At 44.7% G+C, this 24,309-nt stretch overlaps 1 protein-coding gene across 2 annotated transcripts in view; it reads left to right on the forward strand.

Annotated features, from left to right (window-relative positions):
• Positions 1–24,309, forward strand: part of PKIA (cAMP-dependent protein kinase inhibitor alpha) — a 92,506-nt gene that overhangs the window by 36,283 nt on the left and 31,914 nt on the right. The window contains exon 1 of one of the 2 annotated variants that reach the window (XM_077492913.1): positions 486–630. The exons of the other annotated variant lie outside the window; for it this stretch is intronic. The gene's annotated coding sequence lies outside the window, so the exon portion shown is untranslated. Of the gene's footprint in view, positions 1–485; positions 631–24,309 lie in introns of those variants that run through there. 2 annotated transcript variants of the gene reach the window in all.

Genomic DNA, 24,309 nt, shown 5'->3' on the forward strand with positions numbered 1-24,309 from the left:
GTTTTTGTCTGCAAATACAATACATTACATCACTTCGGAATTTTTGTTCTGTCAGATGAGAATTTCATAACTTTTATAACCTCTCCATTTTTTGATATGGAGGCTAGCATGCACTAAAAAAAAAAAAAAAAAAGAAAAAGAAACAGATGAGCATTCGTCCAATAATCGTATTGTGTGTACCAGGCATAAACCTGCTGAGTATACTCTATTGCATGAGGCATATTTTTGTTACAGCAAATCACAATCCTATTGTGGCTGTATGCAATAGCTGCCCCATGTACGTAATAAACATGGAAGACATCATATGATATAAGGAAAAGTGAAACTGCACAAGCTGAATCACTGTTTATTAACATAATGTGTATCCCATGCACATTATATAAGTGTTTATGTTAGATCAGGACCCCCAAAGACCGTATGATCAGGCTGCAGGGAGTGCTTCTATCTAGCCCTTGGTAGTTGGTTAAAACGTCACTTATAGGGACAGCTGTCACAGTCTTTAGCAAGGTGATGACATAGCAATCCATAAATAGAGAAGCAGCAATGGAGGCTGCAATCTGCCAGCAGTGAGATGTAAATAGCACTCCTAAGGCCTTTTCCACCAGGATTCTGTATGCAAGAAACCGAAAAGTGAGTAATTCTGCTTTATTACATTATTGTAGTGAACAATTGGCCTCCACACACCTTGTACTTACAGTATACCTTTTATACACTGGGTATATATGTACAGCTGACTTTACATGTGTGGCATGCTGATTGCTGTAAGATATATTTTACAGCTGCCATTTTTGGACCAATAGATTATTTAGTGTAATGTTTTCAAAATGAACAATATATTAATTATTCTTTATTTTGTACATTAGAAAAGTGGGTGGATTGATGACATGCTCTGCATACAGTGAAGAAATCAGTTTTTACTTTTTAAATATCAATGCTGTCATTGCAAAGTCATCATCTACAATTCCACATCAGCGGCTTTTGACACCTTCCGAATCTCTAGCTCTAGCTCTGAAAAATTGCATGGAGATATGCCGCGTACACACGATCGGAATTTTGGTCGGAAAAAGCCCTGATGGTTTTCCCGATGGAATTCCGACGGAATTTCACTCAAGCTGTCTTGCATAAACACGGTCACACCAAATTCCGACCGTCAAGAATGCGGTGACGTACAACACGTATGCTGGGACTAGAAAAAGTTCAATAGCCAGTAGCCAATCGTTTGTGTCCTACTTGATTCTGAGCATGACACAGACGATCGCATTTTCAGATAGGAACTTTTCCTGACCGAAAAATTAAGAACATACTCTCAATCTTTTGGTGGCTGGAATTCGGCGAGCAAAAGTCAGATGGAGCATACATACGGTCGCATTTTCCGACGCAAAACTTTCGTCGCTCTTTTGTGGGCCAAAATTCTGATCGTGTATATGCGGCATTAGAAACACATAAGGCACTGAAGAAGTATTTAAAATGTAACATTCTGGTCACTGACACTAAACTCTAGTTTTAAAAAAACAAAAAGTATGCATTCTTAACTCACAAAGTTCTTTTGCTTCTATTGCTCTCAGATGCCTCCAAATATTCAAATTCCTTTTTTTGGTTGTTGTGATCTGACTTCCTGCTATAGGGTGGCTATATTGGTTCTCCACCATCCCACTGTATGTAGGAACTTAGCCAAGGGGGGAGAAGGAGAGGTTCAGGAGCTCATAGAGGACATTACAGGAAGGCAGAAAGACATAGTGAGAAGCACTTTCATGAAAAATAGATTCCAAGGCCAGTAAGTAGTTGATGTGCATTGATTATTTTTGGAGAAATAAGGTATCATTTAGCCCTAGTTCACACAAGATTTGCACGGTTTCCCCGCATCGCATCTCACTGCTTGGCAATCGCACAGTGTCCATGTGATCTGTTGCAGGTGTCAATGGTACATTAACAACAGCCCGAAACAGAACGCAAAACACAGTGCGATGACCAGCATTGCATCGCATGGGTGTGTACAACCATGCAATGCAATTCAGGTATGGGGGAAAAAAGGGTTCTGTGCGATTTTGATGCAGATGCAATGTGATTTGAGCCATACAAAATGCATGGCTAAAATCGCACTACGCAGACATCACATGTGATGTGCACAGGAACGGGTGCGGTTCCTGTGCGGATCACATGTGGTGGTTTCCTAGGCTCAGTGTCATTTTAAAAATACCACTGCTGTTTGCTGCTTACCCATGTGTCATTGATATTTATCCCCAAAATGAGCCTTAAAGCGGGAGTTCCGCCGTTTTTTGTTTTTTTTTAAAAGCCAGCAGCTACAAATACTGCAGCTGCTGACTTTTAAAATAAGGACACTTACCTGCCCAGCGCGCCCGCGATGTCGGCACCCGAAGCCGATCTCTCGATCGTCTCTCGGGTGCTGCTGCCGCCATCTTGGCTATGGGAATCAGGAAGTGGAACCTTGCGGCTTCATTTCCCGGTTCCCTACTGCGCATGTGTGAGTCGCGCTGCGCAATAAGGATGGTCCCCGCTGTCTCTGGGATCCGTGTGTTTCCCAGCAGACAGCGGGGGACCTGCGGAAAGGGGCGTAGATTCTGCGGAAAGGGGCGTAGATTCTGCAGATATCTATGCCGGAAGTGGGGGCAAATACCTGTACTGTACAGGTACCTGCACCCCCCTCCCCCCTGAAAGGTGCCAATTGTGGCGCCGGAGGGGGGGAGGGTTCCAATGAGCGGAAGCTCCACTTTAGGGTGGAGCGCCACTTTAATACAACCAAATAGTTTAGCTATCTTATCCAATAACTTGGGGCATGCCAATAAAAAAAAACATGATGGGGTTGAAAGCCAGCAACTATGGTACTTTTTATCTGCTGACTTTTATGAAGCACTGCCCTCTCCGGGGATGCTTGGTAATGCATGTTCTCCTGCGCAGCCATGACCCTGTAAACTCTCCAGCCCTTCTGGAGAGTTTTGAGCGCTAGCAGGGCACTTTTAACCCCCGCTAGTGGCCAAATAAAGGGTTAAATAGGCCGCTGCCAAAAGAGCGTTGCAGGTGTTTTTCAGGCGCTTCCTATTGATTTCAATGGGAAGGGGGCGCTTTAGGAGCGGTGTAAGAAAAAAAAAGCGCTGCAAAGAAGCTGCTTGCAGGACTTTTTTTTGACGCCCTGCCAGCGCAGCGCCTCAGTGTGAAAACACTCGGGCTTTCACATTGGGATTGCAGATGAGGCTTCTTTCAGGCACTTTACATGTGCTTTTTTTACCACTAAAGAGCCCGAAAAATGCTCCAGTGTGAACGGGGTCTACGTTTTTTACTTACTCAAGTAGAGAGATTTAAATAAAGGATTAATCTGCCAAATCCTGGTTACAGCCAAGACTAGGTTGAAATAATGTTTGCAGCAAAAACAGTTTAGTAGTGACAAATGAATGATAAGAATATACACAGCCACAATTGGGTACCTTGAGGAAGCTATTAATGGATATAAGGAAATGCCTTAAAGAAGAACCCTGGGGCGGTATATAATACATTTAATCCTAATGAGAGATAATGTACTATATTTACCAGTAAAGTGTCCCCTTTAAGAGCAATAAACAATAATGTCCTAAGAGCAAGACCTTGCACTGTCTTCACCAGCAAAGTTGGAGCTCATAGAAGAAATATTTCAGACTATGGCAAAGTGATGATAAACAAGGCAAGATAGCTAATCTTGGGTTATAGCAATACTGTTTGTAGTCCAAGTGAGTGTCGCCTGTGCACAGTGTTCAGAGTGTGGTACTTAACAAGGCAGTGGGATCAGTGGGCATGAGCCCCCTCACCAATCCTGATAAACCTAGGCCACCTCCCGGAGGGGCAATCAAGCAATTCTTCTTACTGCAGATGGGCAGAGATGGCGATCAGTCTGTTAATTCAGTGAAGCATCTGGTTCAGCGGTGTTCAGTGCTGCTGCAGGGCATCCTTCTGCCAGCAGTCAATGGCTGGACTCGCTGGGGCTGGAGCTGTAGGCTGTGTGCTGCGTGATCTCCACTCCCAGTGGCGGGGTGTTGCTTAGGCGATGGGATCCAAGAAGCAAGAGAGCGTGGGAATGGTCAGCAGATCCCTTTATCATTTCTAACAAGATGAGGGAACAGGAGAATATAATATAATCCCATATTCTAAAATGATGCTTTAGAAGGAACTAATGATATTTGATCTGCAGGAACTAATGAAGCAAGGTATTAACTTGTTCAAGAGTATTAGCTGACTGTTTGGGTTTTCAAGAAGCATGAGGGAATTTCCTTAAACATGAGTCTTTAAACCAATGTGGTGATATGGGATAATTTTTTTTTTTTTTAATACTTAAAGAAACACTCTCATTAGATTTACAAAATGTTAACAGGGCTAGAAACACCAGTACTCAGCATCCAAAACTTCTCATGGCGAGTACACACGATTGGACTATCCACCAGACTTTGCAGCGGAGGTTCGCTGGACTTTCCGAATGAGCGGACCTGCCCCCACACGACCGGACTTTTCCGCCAGACTAAGGCTGGAGTCCGCCAGACTTTTGAAATGAACGGACTTGCCCACACACAGAGAAAAGGTTGTTCATTCTCGTCAATGGAGGCGGCGACATTGACTTCCTGCGCTAGTCCCATCTACCTGGAGCCGCGTTCAAAATGAACAGATTTTTCTCCATGTGTGGGCAAGTCCGTTCATTTCAAAAGTCCGGCGGATTAGCACACAGACGGGCCTATATCTGAATTCCTCGCCTACACTCTCATATTCAAACAATGCACATTCTCTTCCCTGTTGTTATGGTGCTGAACTCTTCACTGTGGCAACTGGTTATATGGTGCACTGTGCATGTATGGCGTTAATCCTAGTGTGTTCTTGTGATGGTAGAGGCAAGCATTAATGGCCGGAGCATCATAGCAATGTTCTAGCAAGAGGATGAGGAAATACTGGCTATGGGAGTTTTTCAGGCAGGCTTCTAGAGCTCGTTTAGGCTTGCCTCTGCCATCACAAGAGCTTCCCCTTTAAGTCCATACCAGGTGAAGGGGACAGCGAGGTGTCGATCTCGCCGATGGAGGCGGCGACATTGACTTCCTGCGCTAGTCCCGTCTACCTGGAGCCACGTTCAAAATGAACAGGCTTTACTCCGTGTGTGGGCAAGTTCCGTTCATTTCAAAAGTCCAGCGGACTAGCACACAGATGGCCAGGTTGTCTGCCGGACTGACGAGTCCAGCTGACAATTTTGAGTCAAAACTTCTTTCTAAGTTCGCCGGACTTTTGGAAAGAAAAAGTTCACAGGAGCCCACACAAGGGCGGATTGTCCGCCGGACCAAGTCCACCGGATAGTCAGATCATGTGTACGTGGCACTAGTGTTTTATTATAACAGTATCTTCCCTGGCAGCCGGGCTGAATAGTGTGCCTGCGGATTCCACCCGCACCTGTCAGATTCAAAGGCAACCGGGACTTAACACCCAATGTGCATTGGGCCGAAGACAATTAACAATCTTTAGCACATGCTAAACATTTCGTCCGGCATCAGCCTGTTCAGAGTGCTTGTCTGTAAGGCCACACAGGCCTGGACACCGGCTACATGCTTGTCTATCTACACTCATGCAGTGCGCCTGCGCCAATCTGTCCAATGATTTTTACACCTAACCTGTTACACTGTCACAATTCACTTCTCAATCTTATTTTAAATATCATTATTTGTTGCGTACTGCATAATAATTTCATGTAGACGTTCTTAGAATGCATCTGGTTTTGAAACAAATTAGTGCAGGATCAGTACAGAATATACACTGATCAGCCATAACCTTTTGACCACCCACCCAATATTGAGTTGGTCCCTTTTTTGCCACCAAATCAGCCCTTTCTGCCTAAAAAAAACAGGCCTGACCCATTGAGACACCAATTGGTCAATATCAGATTCCTTTAAGTCCTGCAAGGTGCAAGGTGGGGTCAACATGGATCGGGCTTGTTTTTCCAGCACCTGCCACAGATGCTCAATTGGATTGGGATCTGGAGAATTTGGAGGCCATGCCAACAACCTCAAACTCGTTGTTGTGTTCCTCATACCATTCATGAACCATTTTTGCAGTGTGACAGAGCACATTATCCGGCTGAAAGAGGCAACTGCTCTAAGGAAATACTGTTTTATTGAAGGGGTGCACTTGATCAGCAACAGTTTAGGTAAGTGGTACATGTCAAGTAGGGATGAGCTTCGTGTTCGAGTCGAACGTACGTTCGACTCGAACATTGGCTGTTCGGCCGTTCGGCGAATTCCGAACGTTTGGGCCGTTCGCGTCAAAATTCGAGTGGCGCGCGCGCGGACCACAATGCACTGCGGTGGCGCAGTGCATTGCTGGCTCATGATTGGCCAAGCATGCACTGTGACCCCGCATGCTTGGCCAATCGTAGCGTCAGCAGCGAGGAGAGCCATGATTGGCCACAGGCATCCTTCCTGTGGCCAATCATAGCTCAGGCTGTGTAGTGCACGCCCCACACTATATAAGGCCGCCTTTGAGGCGGCCTCGTGTAGTGTGTTAGCATCTGAAGCAGTGGGTGTACTGTGTACCTTCAACACAGTACACACCGATCGTTTTTGGCTGATTTCCTATCTTGCTGCTGTGTAGTGGTTGTTGTCTGTGCCCTGACCGCAGTATACACCACTATATTCACCTCACCTATATAGCTAATGATCTAGCTTTAACCACTTAACAACTGCCCATTGGCGATTAACGGCTTCAGGGCGGTTGTTTAACTCTGAGAGGCCGTTAATTAACGGCCTCCCAGAATTCTGCTCTCGCGCGCCCCCTGGGGCGCGCACTCGAGAGCATCCGTGACCGCCGGGTCCACAGGACCCGGCGCATCACGGATCACGGTAAACGGCCGCTCGTCGCGGCCGTTTACCACGTGATCGCTCCGTCAAATGACGGAGTGATCACTTGTAAACAAACCGGCGTCATGTTATGACGCCGGTTCCTCCCTCCCCTCTCTGTACCGATCGGTACAGCGGAGGGGAAAGAGATCGGTGTCAGCAGCGATGTGGGCTGCATCTGCAGTGCCCACATCGCTGCTCACCGAATTTAACCCCTCAATTCCCTGCCAATACTCTGCAATACCAGTGCATACTCTGCAGTACCCTGCCATTACTCTGCAGTACCCCGCCATTACTCTGCAGTACCCCGCCATTACTCTGCAGTACCCCGCCATTACTCTGCAGTACCCCGCCATTACTCTGCAGTGCAGTACCCTGCCATTACTATGCAGTACCCTGCCATTACTCTGCAGTACCCCCCATTACTCTGCAGTACCCTGCCATTACTCTGCAGTACCCCCCATTACTCTGCAGTACCCCCCATTACTCTGCAGTACCCCCCAATACTCTGCAGTACCCCCCAATACTCTGCAGTACCCCGCCATTACTCTGCAGTACCCCGCCATTACTCTGCAGTGCAGTACCCTGCCATTACTCTGCAGTACCCCCCATTACTCTGCAGTAACCCCCATTACTCTGCAGTACCCTGCCATTACTCTGGAGTACCCCCCAATACTCTGCAATACCCTGCCATAAATTGCCATACCCAGCCATACTCGGAGATACCCAGCCATACTCGGTGATACCCTGAAATACCCAGCCATAGACGCCCCCCACCCCTCACCGCCCTCCGGTGCTTCTACCAACTCGCCAGTACGATCAAAGCAGGAATCTTTTTTTTATTTTTTATTTCAGGCTTCCCAGCCTAGAGGTGAGATGTGGGGTCATATTGACCCCCAGATTTCACTGTAAAGAGGACCTGTCACCCCATATTCCTATTACAAGGGATGTTTACATTCCTTGTAATAGGAATAAAAGTGATCAAAAATATATTGTTGGGGAAAAAAATGTCAAACTAAAATAAATAAAGTAAAATGAACAATAAAAAAAAAAAAAAAAAATTGAAGCGCCCAAGTCCCCATGTGCTCGCATGCAGAAGCGAACGCATGCGTAAGCCCCGCCCACATATGAAAACGGTGTTCAAACCCCACATGTGAGGTATCGCCGAGAACGTTAGAGCAAGAGCAATAATTCTAGTCCTAGACCTCCTCTGCAACTCAAAACATGTAACCAGTAAAAAAAAAATTAAAGCGTCGCCTATGGGGATTTTTTAAGTAGCGACGTTTGGCGCCATTCCACGGGCATGTGCAATTTTGAAGAGTGACATGTTTGATATCTATTTACTCAGCATAACTTCATCTTTCACTTTATGCAAACATTGGGCTAACTGTACTGTTTTTTTTGTTTGTTTTTTAAGCACAAAACTGTTTTTCCCCCCCAAAAAACGCGTTTGAAAAATTGCTGCGCAAATACCGTGTGAGATAAAAATTTGCAACGACCACCATTGTATTCTCCAGGGTCTTTGCTAAAAAAATATATATATATATATATATATATATAATGTTTTGGGGTTCTCTGTAATTTTCTAGCAAATAAATGATGATTTTTACATGTAGGAGAGAAATGTCAGAATTGGCCTGGGTGCTCCAGAACGCCTGATGGCGCTCCCTGCATGTTGGGCCTCTGTATGTGGCCACGCTGTGTAAAAGTCTCACACATGTGGTATCGCCGTACTCGGGAGTAATAGCAGAATGTGTTTTGGGGTGTAATTTGTGGTATGCATATGCTGTGTGTGTGAAATAACCTGATAATATGACAATTTTGTGGAAAAAAAAAAAGGAAATAGGCCGTCAGTACTTCAGGTGTGATCAATTTTCAGATATTGGCACCATAGCTTGTGGACTCTATAACTTTCACAAAGACCAAATAATAGCCACCAATTTGTACTTATTTTTACCAAAGATATGTAGTAGTATGAATTTTGGCCAAAATTTATGAAGAAAAAATTACTAATCTGCTAAATTTTATAACAGAAACAAAGAAAAATTAATTTTTTCGCAGAATTTTCGGTCTTTTTTCTTTTATAGCACAAAAAATAAAAAACTGAGAGGTGATTAAATACCACCAAAAGAAAGCTCTATTTGTGTGAAAAAAGGACAAACATTTCCTATAGGTCCAGTGTTGCATGACTGAGTAATTGTCATTCAAAATGTGAGGGCACCGAAAGCTGAAAATTGGTCTGGTTATTAAGGGTGTTTAAGTGCCCAGTGGTCAAGTGGTTAATAATAGAGCTTGCAGTCAGTAGTGTTAGGAGATAGTGCGTGCTGTCTGCGTGCTCTGTACCCAGTACATACCGCTATAATATAGGGCAGGCCCCTACTTTCAAACATCCAACTTACAAACATCTCCTACTTGCAAACGCAAGGAGACAGCAGCAAGTGAGATGAAAAAAGATGGACGACAAAACAAATTATACAGGGGTGATAACCCTTCCCTATGTTTTCCAAAAAGCTTAAAAATAGTTTTTTTGACTGGAGCTACACTTTAAAAATGTACCGGTTGAAAATTACAAACAGATTCAACTTAACACAACAAACCTACACAGTCCCTGTCTTGTTTGCACCGCCTGTATACTGCTGTTCTGAGTATATAGGGCATGGGGGCCACACGCATTTCCTTTTTTTAATATGGGTACGGGGTTCCCCTTAATATGCGTACAAGACCCAAATAGGCTGGTAATGGGCAGGGAGGGCTACCCATGCCATTTTTCTCAATGATTTTCAACCATATTGCAGGAACCAGATATAACATTAAAACCGCAAGCAGTTTTAAATGGTGTTATTTCCGTTTAATGTCATTTTGTGCAGGGACTGTTCTAAACACGGGAAACACGTGGCACTTCACAGGCATACTACAGACACCCCCCAGGCACCATATTTAAAGGAATATTTCACTTTTTTTTTTTTCACTTTAATCGTCATTAAAATCAGTGCTCCCGCCAAAACGGCAGTTTTTAAAACTTTTTTTTGCAGTGACCCATGTCCCCTGAGGCAGGAGGCAGGTCCCCAAACCCTTTTTAGGACACTATCTTGCATATTAGCCGTTAAAATTAGCACTTTCCAATTCGAACGTTCGAGTCCCATAGACTTCAATGGGGTTCTAACGTTTGGACCGAACGCGGGGGTCGTTCGCAAGTTCTGGTGCGAACCGAACCGGGGGGTGTTCGGCTCATCCCTAATGTCAAGTAACATCCACATAAATGGCAAGACCCAAGGTTTCCCAGCAGAACATTGCCCAAAGCATCACACTGCCTCTGGCAGCTTGACTTTTTCCCATACTACCCCCTGCTGCCATCTCTTCCACAGATAAGTGATGCACATGCAGCGGGCCATCCACATGATGTAAAAGAAAACCTTCTTGCATTGGTAAGGATTAGGGATGAGCCGAACACCCCCTGGTTCAGATCGGACCAGAACCTGCTAATGGACCAAAAGTTCGCACAAACGTTAGAACCCTATTAATTACAATGGACGCGAATGTTCGAAATCTAAAGTGCTAATTATTACGGCCAATATGCATGTTATTGTCCTAAAAAGGGTTTGGGGACCCGGGTCCTGCCCCAGGGGACATGTATCAATGCAAAAATAAGTTTTAAAAACTGATGTTTTTTCTGGAGCAGTCATTTTAATGATGCACAAAGTGAAAAAAAAGTGAAATATTCCTTTAAATATCGTACCTGGGGGGTGTCTAAAGTATGCCTGTGAAGTGGCATGTGTTTCCCATGTTTAGAACAGTCCCTGCACAAAATGACATTTTGTAAAGGAAAAAAAGCCTTTTAAAACTGCTTGCGGCTTTAATATAATGTCTTGTCCTGGCAATATGGATGAAAATATTTGAGAAAAATGGCATGGCTACCCCCATCACCCCCCTACCCCAGCCCATTACCAGCCCCTTTGGGTCTTGTATGGATATTAAGGGGAACCCTGTACCCAAAATATGTTATGTTAAGGTTAGGCAGATGCCTGTGTTGCACAAATGAGCTACACAACACCAGCAACGAGGGGGTAGATTCAGGTGTATGCTTTGCAGGAGGCACACTACACTGACTGAATATTAGCCAGATGCCTGTGTTGCACAAATCAACCACACAACACCAGCAATGTGGGGGAGTAGATTCAAGTGTATGCTGTGCAGGAGGCACACTACACCCACTGTAACAGTGCTAGGTTAGGAAGCAAAGCAAAGCTGACACTGTCCCTGCCTATCCTGCTCTCTCCCTGAACACTACACTCACTGTAATAGCGCTATCTAAAGAAGTAAAGCACAGCTGACACTGTCCCTGCCTATCCTGCTCTCTATGAACGCTGCAACACACTACACAAGGCCGCCACGCTGACGGCCTTATATAGTGTGGGGCGTGTACTAAACCCCCTGAGCTATAATTGGCCACAATTATGTCTCTCCTCGCTGCCGGCGCTGTGATTGGCCAAGCATGCGGGGTCACAGTGCATGCTTGGTCAATCATCAGCCAGCAATGCACTGCGACTGGCGCAGTGCTTCGTGGGCCGTTCGTATCACATGAATTTAATGCGAACGGCCCACAAAGTTCTGGTTTCGGCGAACGGACGAACGGCCGATGTTCGATTCGAACATGGGCTCGAATCGAACACCGGGCTCATCCCTAGTAAGGAACTAGTGATATATGGAATAATGCAAACATATAAGTGACAGTGCACAATTAAACATACATTAATTACATTGCCTGCAAAGCAAGACTAGTATGCAAAATAGTGAAAAAACATATACAGACATATATTGAGAACCTAAATGTCCATTAAAAGTCAAGAGACACTTAGATGAGTCCAAAGTGAAAAAAAGTTATTTTTAAAACGGTGCAAAATAAATACTTTATTTGATAAATTTTTAGCCAAGGATTTTATGCTATCTGTGACTCCTTCCTGTTGACTGGTGGAGCCGATGAGTCTCTATACGGTGAGCTTGGATCGTTATGCTTTCTTGATTTTGGTCCCTGAAAGCTTGATTGTCGAATCTGCACTGCTGTACAATCCACATGCTGGTTCCTGTGATGTTAACCACTTCAGCCCTGGAAGAATTTACCCCCTTCCTGACCAGAGCACTTTTTGAGATTCGGCACTGCAACGATTTAACTGACAATTGCGCGGTCGTGCGATGTTGCACCCAAACAAAATTGACATCTTTTTTTCCCCCACAAATAGAGCTTTCTTTTGGTGGTATTTGATCGCCCCTGCATTTTTTTTTTTTCGCTATAAATTAAAAAAAGCGACAATTTTGAAAAAAACACATTATTTTTACTTTTTTTTTAATAAATATCCTCCAAAAATATATTTAAAAAAACATTTTTTTTCCTCAGTTTAGGCCGACATGTATTCTTCTACATATTTTTGGTAAAAAAAAATTGCAATACGCGTATATTGATTGGTTTGCTCAAAAGTTATAACGTCTACAAAATAGGGGATATATTTATAGCATTTTTTTTTTTTTTTTACTAGTAACGGCGGCAATCTGCTATATTTATTGTGACTGCAACATTAGGGTGGACACATCGGACAATTTTGACACATTTATGGAACCATTGGTATTAATATAGTGATCAGTGCAATTAAAAATGCATTGATTACTGTAAAAATTTTACTGGCAGTGAAGGGGTTAACACTAGGGGCGGTGAAGGGGTTAACACTAGGGGGCGGTGAAGGGGTTAACACTAGGGGGCGGTGAAGGGGTTAACTGTGTTCCCTGGGAGGGGATTTTAACTGAAGGGGAGGGACTAACTACAGGAAGTGATAGATCGTGGTTCTTAGCTAATAGAAACACACGAACAGGGAAGTGTGTGTTTAAACACACTCGTCCCTGTTCTGTGTCTCCAGCTCACAATCGCTCGTGACCCGTGGTCATGGAGACCGTCAGCCACAAGCATCGGCACCCCCACTGCACTCCTGCTATCCGGACCCCGCGAGCCCACGTACAGTTATGTGGTTTCGCACAGGGGAGCCAACCCCTGTGGTCCGGAAGTGGTTAAAGACCAGATCAATTTTGCTTGTTCGGCTCTCTGCTGCTGGCAGGTAGCCCACAGCATTTGGTAAGAGTACCCTATTACCTTTACTGGTGGTGGTAGCACATTTGATGGTGAATATTGTTTCCTTGCTGAAGGTTTTGTGTCAAAACTTGTTTCTAAAGCCGCGTACACACGTGGCGGACTGTCTGGCCAACTTAGTCCGTCAGACAATCCGACGGACAGTCCGTCATACTTTCGAATGAACGGACTTGCCCACACACGGCACTTTTTGAGCAGACTAATATGGCGGACTAAGTCCACCATACTATCCGCCCTACTTTTGAAATGAACGGACTCGCCCACACACGCGGAGGAAAGTCCGCTCATTTCGAGCGCGTCTCCAGGTAGGCGGGGCCCGCGAAGGAGACGTCGCTGACCCCGCCGCCTGGTATGGACTTAAAGGGGAATCCAATGCCGAAAAAAATCGGCGTGGGGGTCCCCCCAAGTCCACAACAGACCCTTGTTCGAGCACGCTACCCGGCCGGCCAGGAAAGGGGGCGAGCGAGCGCCCCCCCTTCTGAGCCGTACCAGGCCGCGTGCCCTCAACATGGGGGGGTGCCTTGGGGAAGGGGGGCCGCGCGGCCCCCCCACCCCAAAGCACCTTGTCCCCATGTTGATGAGGACAAGGGCCTCTTCCCGACAACCCTGGCCGTTGGTTGTCGGGGTCTGCGGGCGGGGGGCTTATCGGAATCCGGGAGCCCCCTTTAATAAGGGGGCCCCGGATACCGGCCCCCACCCTATGTGAATGAGTATGGGGTACAATGTACCCCTACCCATTCACCTGTGGAAAAAAAGTACCAAAAAAAAAACAACACAGGGTTAAAATATTTTATTGCCCAGCTCCGGGGGTCTTCCGTCTTCGGGGGTCTTCTCGCCGGACTCCTCCGCTATCTTCTTGTAGCTCTTTTGCTAGCGGAGGAGTCCGGCTTTCTTCCTCGCCGCCGGCCTCTTCTCCCGACTTCGGGGGTCTTGTCCCCCTCTTCGGTTCTTCTGCCGGGCCACCGCGCCTTCTTATAGCTCTTTTACAGGCGGTGGCCCGGTCTTCTGTCGCCGCCGTCGCCGCCTTCCGTTCTTCTTCTTCTTCATCTTCGTCTTCTTCTTCTTCTTCTTCTTCTTCTTCGTCTTCTTTGTCTTCTTCTCCAGGAGATGTTGCCTCGACGATCTCTCCAGCCGGAATGCCAGGGCCGCGCTGCGCGGCCATTTATATAGGGACAATGGGGCGGTGTCACATGGCTTCATGTCACATGGGTTGGTCACATGGGTTGATGTCACATGGGGACTATGACATCGTAAGGGGGCGGGGTCACCATGTGACCAACCCATGTGACATAAAGCCATGTGACACCGCCCCATTGTCCCTATATAAATGGCCGCGCAGTGCGGCCCTGGCATTCCGGCCGGAGAGATCGTCGAGGCAACATCTCCTGGAGAAGAAGAAGAAGAATGGAAGGCGGCGGCGACGGCGGCGACAGAAGACCGGGCCACCACCTGTAAAAGAGCTATAAGAAGGCGCGGTGGCCCGGCAGAAGAACCGAAGAGGGGGACAAGACCCCCGAAATCGGGAGAAGAGGCCGGCGGCGAGGAAGAAAGCCGGACTCCTCCGCTAGCAAAAGAGCTACAAGAAGATAGCGGAGGAGTCCGGCGAGAAGACCCCCGAAGACGGAAGACCCCCGGAGCTGTGCAATAAAATATTTTAACCCTGTGTTGTGTTTTTTTTGGTACTTTTTTTCCACAGGTGAATGGGTAGGGGTACATTGTACCCCATACTCATTCACATAGGGTGGGGGGCCAGTATCCGGGGGCCCCCTTATTAAAGGGGGCTCCCAGATTCCGATAAGACCCCGCCCGCAGACCCCGACAACCAACGGCCAGGGTTGTCGGGAAGAGGCCCTTGTCCTCATCAACATGGGGACAAGGTGCTTTGGGGTGGGGGGGCCGCGCGGCCCCCCCTTCCCCAAGGCACCCCCCCCATGTTGAGGGCACGCGGCCTGGTACGGCTCAGAAGGGGGGGCGCTCGCTCGCCCCCCTTTCCTGGCCGGCCGGGTAGCGTGCTCGGACAAGGGTCTGTTGTGGACTTGGGGGGGGAACCCCATGCCGATTTTTTTCGGCGTTGGGGTTCCCCTTTAAGTCCATACCAGGCGGCGGGGCCAGCGACGTCTCCTTCGCGGGCCCCGCCTACCTAGATACCCGCTCGAAATGAGCGGACTTTTCTCCGGGCGGGAAAAGTCCGCTCAATTTAAAAGTACGGCGGACTGGCACACACACGGGCGGACTGTCCGCTGAAATGCGAGTCCGACGGACAGTATTTCCAACATTCAGAAATACTTAGTCCGCCAGACTGCACACTGAAAAAGTCTGCTGAAGCCCACACACGAGCGGACTGTCCGCTGAAATGTGTTTCGGCGGACTAAGTTGGGCAGACAGTCCGCCCGTGTGTACGCGGCCTAAGTCCGCCGGACTTTTGGAAAGAAAAAGTCCGCCGGAGGACCGGAGCCCACACAAGGGTGAATTGCCCGGCGGAGTCTGGTCCATCGGACCAAGTCCGCCGGATAGTCTGATCGCGTGTACGCAGCATAAGTGTATCAATATGGTTACATTTAATGAAGGTACAACATTTACCAACTCACATGGTTGATGATTAAAACAGGCACATCGAAGTATGTAGGCATCCAGGGTAAAGCTGTTCACATAGACCATCCTCCGCACTGCACCGCCTGCATACTTAGATGTGCCAGCTTTAATCATCAACTATGTGAGTTGCTAAATGTCTTGCCTTCATTAAATGTAACCATATTGCTACACTTAGAGGCGCCTCTCTTCTCTTTTATACTCTGTAGCTCCTGCTGTATTTTGCTTCTAATCCCCTTGTGGAGGCTGCCATTTGTGGATGGACATTTTATGGGTACACAACCTGGTCACATTGATATAATCTTTTTATATGCACTATAAACTGAAGGACTTATGAAAAAATGGTTGTGGAATGAATCATTTGAGTTTCCACTATTTCTTATGGGGAAATTTGCTTTGCTTTATGAGTGCTTTGGATTACAAGCACATTTCTGGAACGAATTACGCAATCCAAGGTTTTACTGTATACCTCCCTCTGTGTTTAAGAGAATGAAGGAATCCCCCACATGCCTATTTATACAATGTATGCAGTATATCTTACAAGCCAAAGGATTATACATTATTTTACCTGTAAAACATCATGGACATATTCATATGATTGTAAATCATAACACAGTAATATGCCGTGTACACATGACTGGACTTTTTTCGACAGCAAAGGTCCGACAGAACGAATCCGTCGGACAATTCGATCATGTGTGGGCTCCATCAGACCTTTGCTGTCCAAAAATCTGACAGACTTTAGAAATAGAACATGTTTCAAATTTTTTGGCAGGAACTCCGCTGGACCCAGTTCCTATTGAGAAATCCGCTCGTGTGTATGCTAGTCCGACAGACAAAAAACGACACTAGGGCAGCTATTGGCTACTATGAACTACCTTATTCTAGTTCAGTCGTACGTCATCACGTTCGAATCCGTCGGACTGTGGAGTGATTGTGTGTGGCCAAGTCTGTTCATTCGTAAAGTCCGTCGGAACTCCTGGCTGATGAATGCAAATGTTCCTCCAGTATTTTTTGATAACATGCTGGATTCATCTTGCCATCAATTTTGACCAAATTTCCTGTGCCTTTGTAGCTCACACATCCCCAAAACATCAGCAATCCACCTCCGTGTTTCACAGTAGGAATGATATATATTTCTACATAGGCCTTGTTGACTCCTATCCAAATGTAGCCTTTATGGTTGTGGACAAAAAGCTAAATTTTGGTCTCATCACTCCAAATGACTTTGTGCCAGAAGATTTGAGGCTTGTCTCTGTGCTGTTTGGTGTATTGTAAGAGGGATACTTTGTGTCATTTGCGTAGTAATAGCTTTCTTCCGGCGACTCGACCATGCAGCCCATCTTTCTTCAAGTACCTCCTTATTGCACATCTTGAAACAGCCACACCACATGTTTTTTCGAGAGTCCTATATTTCACCTGAAGTTATTTGTGGGTTTTTCTTTGCATGCTGAAGAATTTTCCTGGCAGTTGTGCCTGAAATTTTAGTTGGTCTACCTGACTGTGGTTTGGTTTCAACAGAACCCCTCATTTTCCACTTCTTGCTTAGAGTTTGAAAACCACTGATTTGGCATTCTCAATTCCTTGGATATCTTTTTATATCCCTTTCCTGTTTTATACAGTTCAGCTACCTTTTCCCGCAGATCCTTTGACAATTCTTTTGCTTTCCCCATGACTCAGAATCTGGAAACGTCAGTGCAGCACTGGATGAAAGACGAAAGGGTCTGTCAGGAGTCCAGAAACTCATTGACCATTTATATACACACTCTAGTTACACGCAAACAGATCACAAGTGAGGATGGTTATCTTTAATAGTCATTCAAACCCCTTTGTGTCAACTTGTGTGCATGTTATCAGGCCAAAATCACCAGGGTATGTAAACAGTAAACAGAGTAAACAGAGTTGATTGATAATACATGGCTTCAGACAAACACTAACCATGAGTGAAAAAAAAGTTTGTGTTATCATTCATATTCTCTAAAAAATGGCCAAGAAATCATAAATTCTGCCAGGGTATGTAAAGTTATGAGCACAACTGTATGTGGCAGTACCCCCGTAAGGGCTGCTGAGTGACTGTGGCCCACCTGTCACCCTGCCAAGCCCCGGAATTCACTTCCAGACACTCCAAGACAATGAACAAGTCCGTCAGCTTTGTTTTTCTGTATTTTATTGAGGGATTAGAACTTGGATGGGTTAAGGAATTCATGGGATGCCCAGGAAAAAGATTCTTGCCTGGTTTGGGACAATTTAGATACTCTCCATCTGCACAACACTTGCTGCAGACCATCTCTCCTTCTCCCTCCAGCACGATTCTTCAGGCGCAGCTAGCACATGGTTAGGCCTGACTCTGATTTCAGCCAGGCCTTAGCAAAAGTACCTTAATACAGGCAGGGACTGCGGGCCCCTGTGGTGTAGCAAAGAAAGTTCTGATTCTACCTGCCCTCTTTGGTGGACTACTGATCCCAGTCAGTCCTCTGCAGACCCTGACAGCCCTCAGATCTGCAGTGACCCGACTATACGTGGCTATACCGGGGCTCAGAAAGGGCGATTTCTGCTATTCAGGTCAGCGGGACGGGGGGGGGGGGGGGGGGGGGAGGCTGGGTTCCTGTGTAAGTTCACCTCACAGATTTTTCTGTAAAGGTGAACTTACACTTTAAGTAGGCCTGCCCCCTGTCAATCCAGATTGGGGATTGGTCAGGACTCCTCAGAACACCCCAGACAGCTCCACCTCTCTTCCCCTACTTCCTTCTAAAATCCTCTGGAAGCAAAAGGGAGGTAACCGAAAGATAATGCTAACTATGAATCTGCCTACTCTGAGCCTCTCCCAGTCCCTAGCTTTTAGCTAGGCCTGCCTAAATTTACCTGTTCTACAAAAAAAACTTACTCTAGCACCTACACTAGGCAGAGGGTGCTTTTATATATATATATATATATATATATATATATATATATATATATATATATATATTATTTAAAATATCACATGGCCAGACTCATTATAATGAGAAAGTGAACATTCCTATACCAAATTATTTTTCACAAGATTTTAGAACAGACATTTCTTGTCTTAGAAGTGCCACATATCAGTGCCTAATATCAGTGCCCAACAGTGTGACATATTAGTGCCTCCTCATCAGTGCCACCTCACCAGTGCCCATCAGTGCAGCCTATCAGTGCCCATCAGTACCGCCTCATCAGTGCACATCAGTGAAGAAGAAAAATTACTTATTTAGAAAATTTACTGACAGAAACTAAGAAAAACTTTTTTTTTCAACTTTTTTTTCTTTTTTTGTAAAAATTTAAAAATCCAGCAGTGATTAAATACCACCAAAAGAAAGCTCTATTTTTGTGGAAAAAAAATGACAAAATGTAATTTGGATACAGTGTTGCATGACCGCACAATTGTCATTCAAAGTGTGACAGCGCTGAAAGAAGTTCCACCTTCTGGGCTAGGCTCATTAATACTTTTATGAGCTTATTGTTCAGAACTGAATATCGGACAAGTGTAGGAAGCCATTAGGAATCAGACATACACCCATCCGACCACAATTCATCCATCCAGATAGCTATCCATCCAGAGAGACTTGCACCATCACGTCTCATCATCTGACACCTCAGGGACACCAAGACGCAGCTCCAACCTAGCGAGATGTCATTTTGGAAAGGTAGCCATTCAGACTCTGGTAACGACCATTGTAAGCCAGCAGCCATTTAAAATGGTAACTATAAAACATTGACATTTCGTTGATTCCTTGCTTAGCTTGATAGCCTACTGATGTATCTCTGCTTATACCTAAATTGCTGTACCCTGACCTTATAACCATTTACATTTTTCTCAAATTGTATTTTTGTTTTTCCATTTTAATTATTTCTTGTTTTTGGGCTATAGTAGCATACCATTTTTACGTAGTTTAACACTTATTCCTTCTGCAGGGGAATAACTGTTGGACTTTCTAAAATGTAGACTATTGTCTTACACCAAGTTTCATATATGGTTATTTTGTCCACAGGGAGAATTTAATAATTTTGTTTTATTAAATGCATAGCGATATACATATATTATCAAGTGTTATTACAATTTTGTTATTTTTATGTAGAATTCTTGTATCTATGTCCATCCATTAATCTAACTATATATTGTGAATACGAGTCTTATTGAATAAATATCAATGTATTGTCAATAGCCCGTCCATGGTCACATTGATCCTCATTGTGTTCTTAAAGATTTCTGTATTGGTCTAATATTACTCAACATAATTAATCGTTCAGGCAATTCCTGACACAAATGCACAACAACAAAAGTTTACAGTGCGTGAGAGAGAAAAGAAAAGAGGGCGCACCAGCCTTGTGCATTATTCTTTAGGTACGTGTTTATTGAAGACATAAAAAGAAAACTACTCACAAACTGTATAAAATCTTGCAGTAAGACAGTAAAAGTAGTCATCAAGTGGCAGCATCTAGTACTAGACAAACGGGACTCTCCGGAGGTCACAAAGGAGCTGCTGAAGGAGAGCCCGCTAATGAGCTCTGAAGAAGTGGGGTCGGTCCCCTCGAAACGCATCAGCGGGTAGTGTGTGATGTGAGCTCCTTTGTGACCTCTGGAGAGTCCCGTTCGTCTAGTACTAGATGCTGCCACTTGATGACTACTTTTACTGTCTTACTGCAAGATTTTATACGGTTGTTTGTGGGTAGTTTTCTTTTTATGTCTTCAATAAACACGTACCTAAAGGATAAGTCAAAAGTCCAAGTCCTCCAAGCATACAAAGTAGTTTTCAGCATTAAGCTACCCCCTCACTTTCAAAAGTGGGGGAAGTCTGTTGACCTTTGCAGACACCTGATTAGCAAGCATCTCAGATATATGGGTAGAAGATGTCGAAGGGCTACAAAAATAATGTAATTCTCTACCTCCACTCCAATTAATGTTATCCAATCTACCTGTGCATGTGCACAAGCTAGAATACTTCAGAGCTTCTCTTGCAGATCTTTTTCAAATGCAGAAATGTTTCACTTTATTTTCCAACCTTTTCTCTTTTCCAAAAACAAAAGCAGGCATTCTCTCTATCTTAGATCTGTAAACTCAAAACATTTGGATGCCCCTATCTTTTCAGTGCAGTTGGGACACAAAGCTAGCCTTAGATACTATCCTGCAATGGGAATCATTGAGGTATCCATGGTTGGATCCTAAACAGTGGCGTATTATCCATGGGTGCAGGGTGCTCACTGAACATGGGCCTCGAGGAGGGGCCCACTGTGGTCTTACCCACACTGCACCCCTGGATGATCCGTACCTGGTTGACAGTCAGGGATGATGGGGATAGTTACAGGCACAGATTTCCCTGATTGGCTTTAAATAAAGCATCTGAAAGCCGTGGAAGACAGAGGAGGAGATGCGGAGAGGGAGGATCGGTGCCTGAAACTGCCCCCACCACTGCACCAATCATCCCTGACTGTCCCCCTGTGTCCTCCTTAGGCCGCCCTGTGTGCTCCAGCCCCCTGTATCCTTCTCTGGCCCCGATGTCCTCCTGTATCCACCTGTCAGTGATCACTGGCTCTGTCTATTCATAATTGAAGCATCACAAACTGTGTTTTCAGTTTATGAATGAACAGCAGCCACCTGTTCATCTTCAGTGGAGGTCAGGCTACAGAGAAAGGGACTGGGCAATCTCTGTCCTCACTCCCCTTTTCTGTCACAAAGGGGAGATGTCAGGGGTTTGGACCCCTGACATCTCATCAAAGCCCCCCAATAGGGCTGATTAAAAGAAAAAAAAAAGAATTGTAATTAATACAAAAAAAAATTGTAAAAAAATAAATAAAAAAAATGAAATTGTAGAAAGTAATATAAATGAAAAAAAAAAAAAAACGACTTACACTGTTCACCATCTGTCATGGTTATACAGTGAGCTTCCTGTGTTTGCTTACCTCCCCTCATGTGTTCAGACTAAGAGGCCAGCCACTTCCACCTGGTGGTTTTTATAACCTCTCCTCTAAGCATGGCTCCCCCCCAGGCCCTATCAGGGAGCCCTATATTAACCTGTGCACTGCAGACCATCAGTGCTGATCAACCACTGTGTAGTCCTTTGTGTGTTAGCTTCCTGTTACCTGCCGTGTGCTCTTCTACTGTTCCAAACTGACAGAGCTTGAGCTATTTTGCAAGGAAGAATCAACAACAATTTCACTCTCTAGATGTGCAAAGCTGGTAGAGACATCCTCAAAAAGACTTGCAGCCGTAATTGCAGCGAAAGGTGGTTCTAAAAAGTATTGACTCAGGGGGCTGAATACAAATGCATGCCACACTTTTCACATGTTTATTTGTAAAAAAAAATTGAAATCCATTTATCGTTATCCTTCCACTTCACAATTATGTTCCTCTTTGGGCTGGTCTATCACATAAAATCCCAATAAAATACATTTACATTTTTGATTGTAGCATGACAAAATGTGGAAAATGTCAAGGGGAATGAATACTTTTTCAAGGCACTGTGTATAAAGAGTGTGTCAGGCCAATAGGGAAATATTTAGAGCAGTACTGTGAAAATGTGAAAGCTCAGATAAGATCCATACAAGTCCAATAGTAAGTGGTCATTGCAATTACCTAGGGATACATAAATCCGGTAAAAACTTTAATAAACGTACATAACAACAAGAGAAACAAAGAAAATGGTAGACTCTACTATAAGTACTGGCACTCAGGGCCATCTTTTAATATTGACTAGACCCTGGGCAATTTTCTTGGGCCCCCTCTTCCATGCAATTCTCCATGCAATTTCTCTGTCCACATGCTCTGAGACATACAATAAATATGAGCTAGACTAAAAATCAGTTTACTGAATCAGATCTAGCAGCGATTGCGATTAGTTGCCAGAGGTTAGAGTGTATCATTACCTCTCACTGACTGGCTGCTAGAGGTTACAGCACACATTATGGCACACTGTTAATTTTCTAGAGGTTACAGCACTTGACTTCTGCCTGTTTGGTTGCTAGAGATTACTGTACATCAATACTGCTCACTGATTGGTTGCTAGAGGTTACTGGACATCTATACCACTCATTAATTGGTTGCTAGAAGTTATTGCACATTATTACTGCTCATGATTGGTTCCTATAAGTTACTGCATAGCCATCCGCTCAATGATTTGTTGCAAGGGGTTAGTGCACAGCATTATTGCTCACTGGTTGCTAAGAGTTACAACAGATCATCTTCTCACTGCCTGCACACCATGGACTGGGGATGTGAGGGGACCCATCAATAGACAGAAAAGTCCTAGGAATCCTAGGACTCCTGGGATCAGTGGCACTGCTGAGGGAGGAGGGGAGGAGGGGAGGTTGATCAGTGGCAATTCTGGGGGGTTGATGGGATCAGTGGTGGGGGGATGGGATAACATGGCAAATGAGGCTCAATGTAGAAAAATGTAAAATAATGCATCTGGGTGGAAAAAATATGAATGCAATCAATACACTGGGGGGAGAACCTCTGGGGGAATCTAGGATGGGAAAGGACCTGGGGGTCCTAGTAGAAGATAGGCTTAGTAATGGCATGCAATGCCAAGCTGCTGCTAACAAAGCAAACAGAATATTGGCATGCATTAAAAAGGGGATCAACTCCAGAGATAAAACGATAATTTTCCCACTCTAGAAGACTCTGGTCTGGCCGCACCTGGAGTATGCTGTCCAGTTCTGGGCACCAGTCCTCAGAAAGGATGTACTGGAAATGGAGCGAGTACAAAGAATGGCAACAAAGCTAATAAAGGGTCTGGAGGATATTAGTTATGAGGAAAGTGTAAAAGTGGGTACTCCTGCGCTAAAATGAAATTGTGAATCAAAAATAAAGACAAAACAAGTGCTGCATACACCGTATGGACCAAACTCGCGTCCAAAAAAATATAAAAGAGAAGGAGGGGTGGTGTTGCGCTCTTATTTGAAATATTTGGTGTGATATTAGAGAAACTACTGTGATTGACCACCTAATATATATCACAGAAGTACATAAAGTGCAAAGTAAATTAAATAATTAAAAGGAGGAGAAAAAACAAACTAGCATAATCATAACAGTAGTGTAAAAGATGAATACATGAAGCAATTATTGAGTGATATTACCAAATATCCACATTCAAGGTGCGACTATAGGTGATTAAATCACTGTGCAAAATATATAGCATATACGTGAATTATTCGTATGGTGACTGATATACAAAAACATGGAGCAGATTAGCAAATAAAATTCAAAAGCAACATAAAACTAGTCATTTAAATCATCTAGCTAGATAAAAATAACCAGTGCGATTTTGGACTTTTAAAATCCTTAGTCCAATGTGCAAGAAAAGTGCAAATGTGCAGAGTGTTGCGCTGGAACACTGTGTATTGCTGTCTTTGACTTCAAAGTGACACTGTGCCTTTAAGTGCAAATACAACAAAGCAGATCTTCAGCGTCGCTGACACCCGTGGAAGAATTGAATAGTTACCTTACTGCTGTAAGGTAACAGCATATAGTAGATACAGGAAGAGGGGAGCGTTCCCTTCAGCTTGATCCTTCCCACGATGTCCTTTTCAACTTTTAGGTATAGACAGGGGAGGTGGGGGAGGGGGGTGGGGGTAATCCTTATCTTCCTATCCTTCCACTGGGTACTTCAGATGATATAGTTCTCAATATGTATTTAAAAAAGATAAAGGGAGTCCACCATAGTGTAGTACTTTTAAACAGGAACAAAACTTTTTATTTACATTTAAAAGGAAACTCAC

Source organism: Lithobates pipiens, unplaced genomic scaffold (assembly GCF_037356315.1).
Source record: "Lithobates pipiens isolate NorthernLeopardFrog02 unplaced genomic scaffold, aLitPip1_a1.2 Scaffold_19, whole genome shotgun sequence".
Taxonomy (NCBI): Eukaryota; Metazoa; Chordata; class Amphibia; order Anura; family Ranidae; genus Lithobates; species Lithobates pipiens.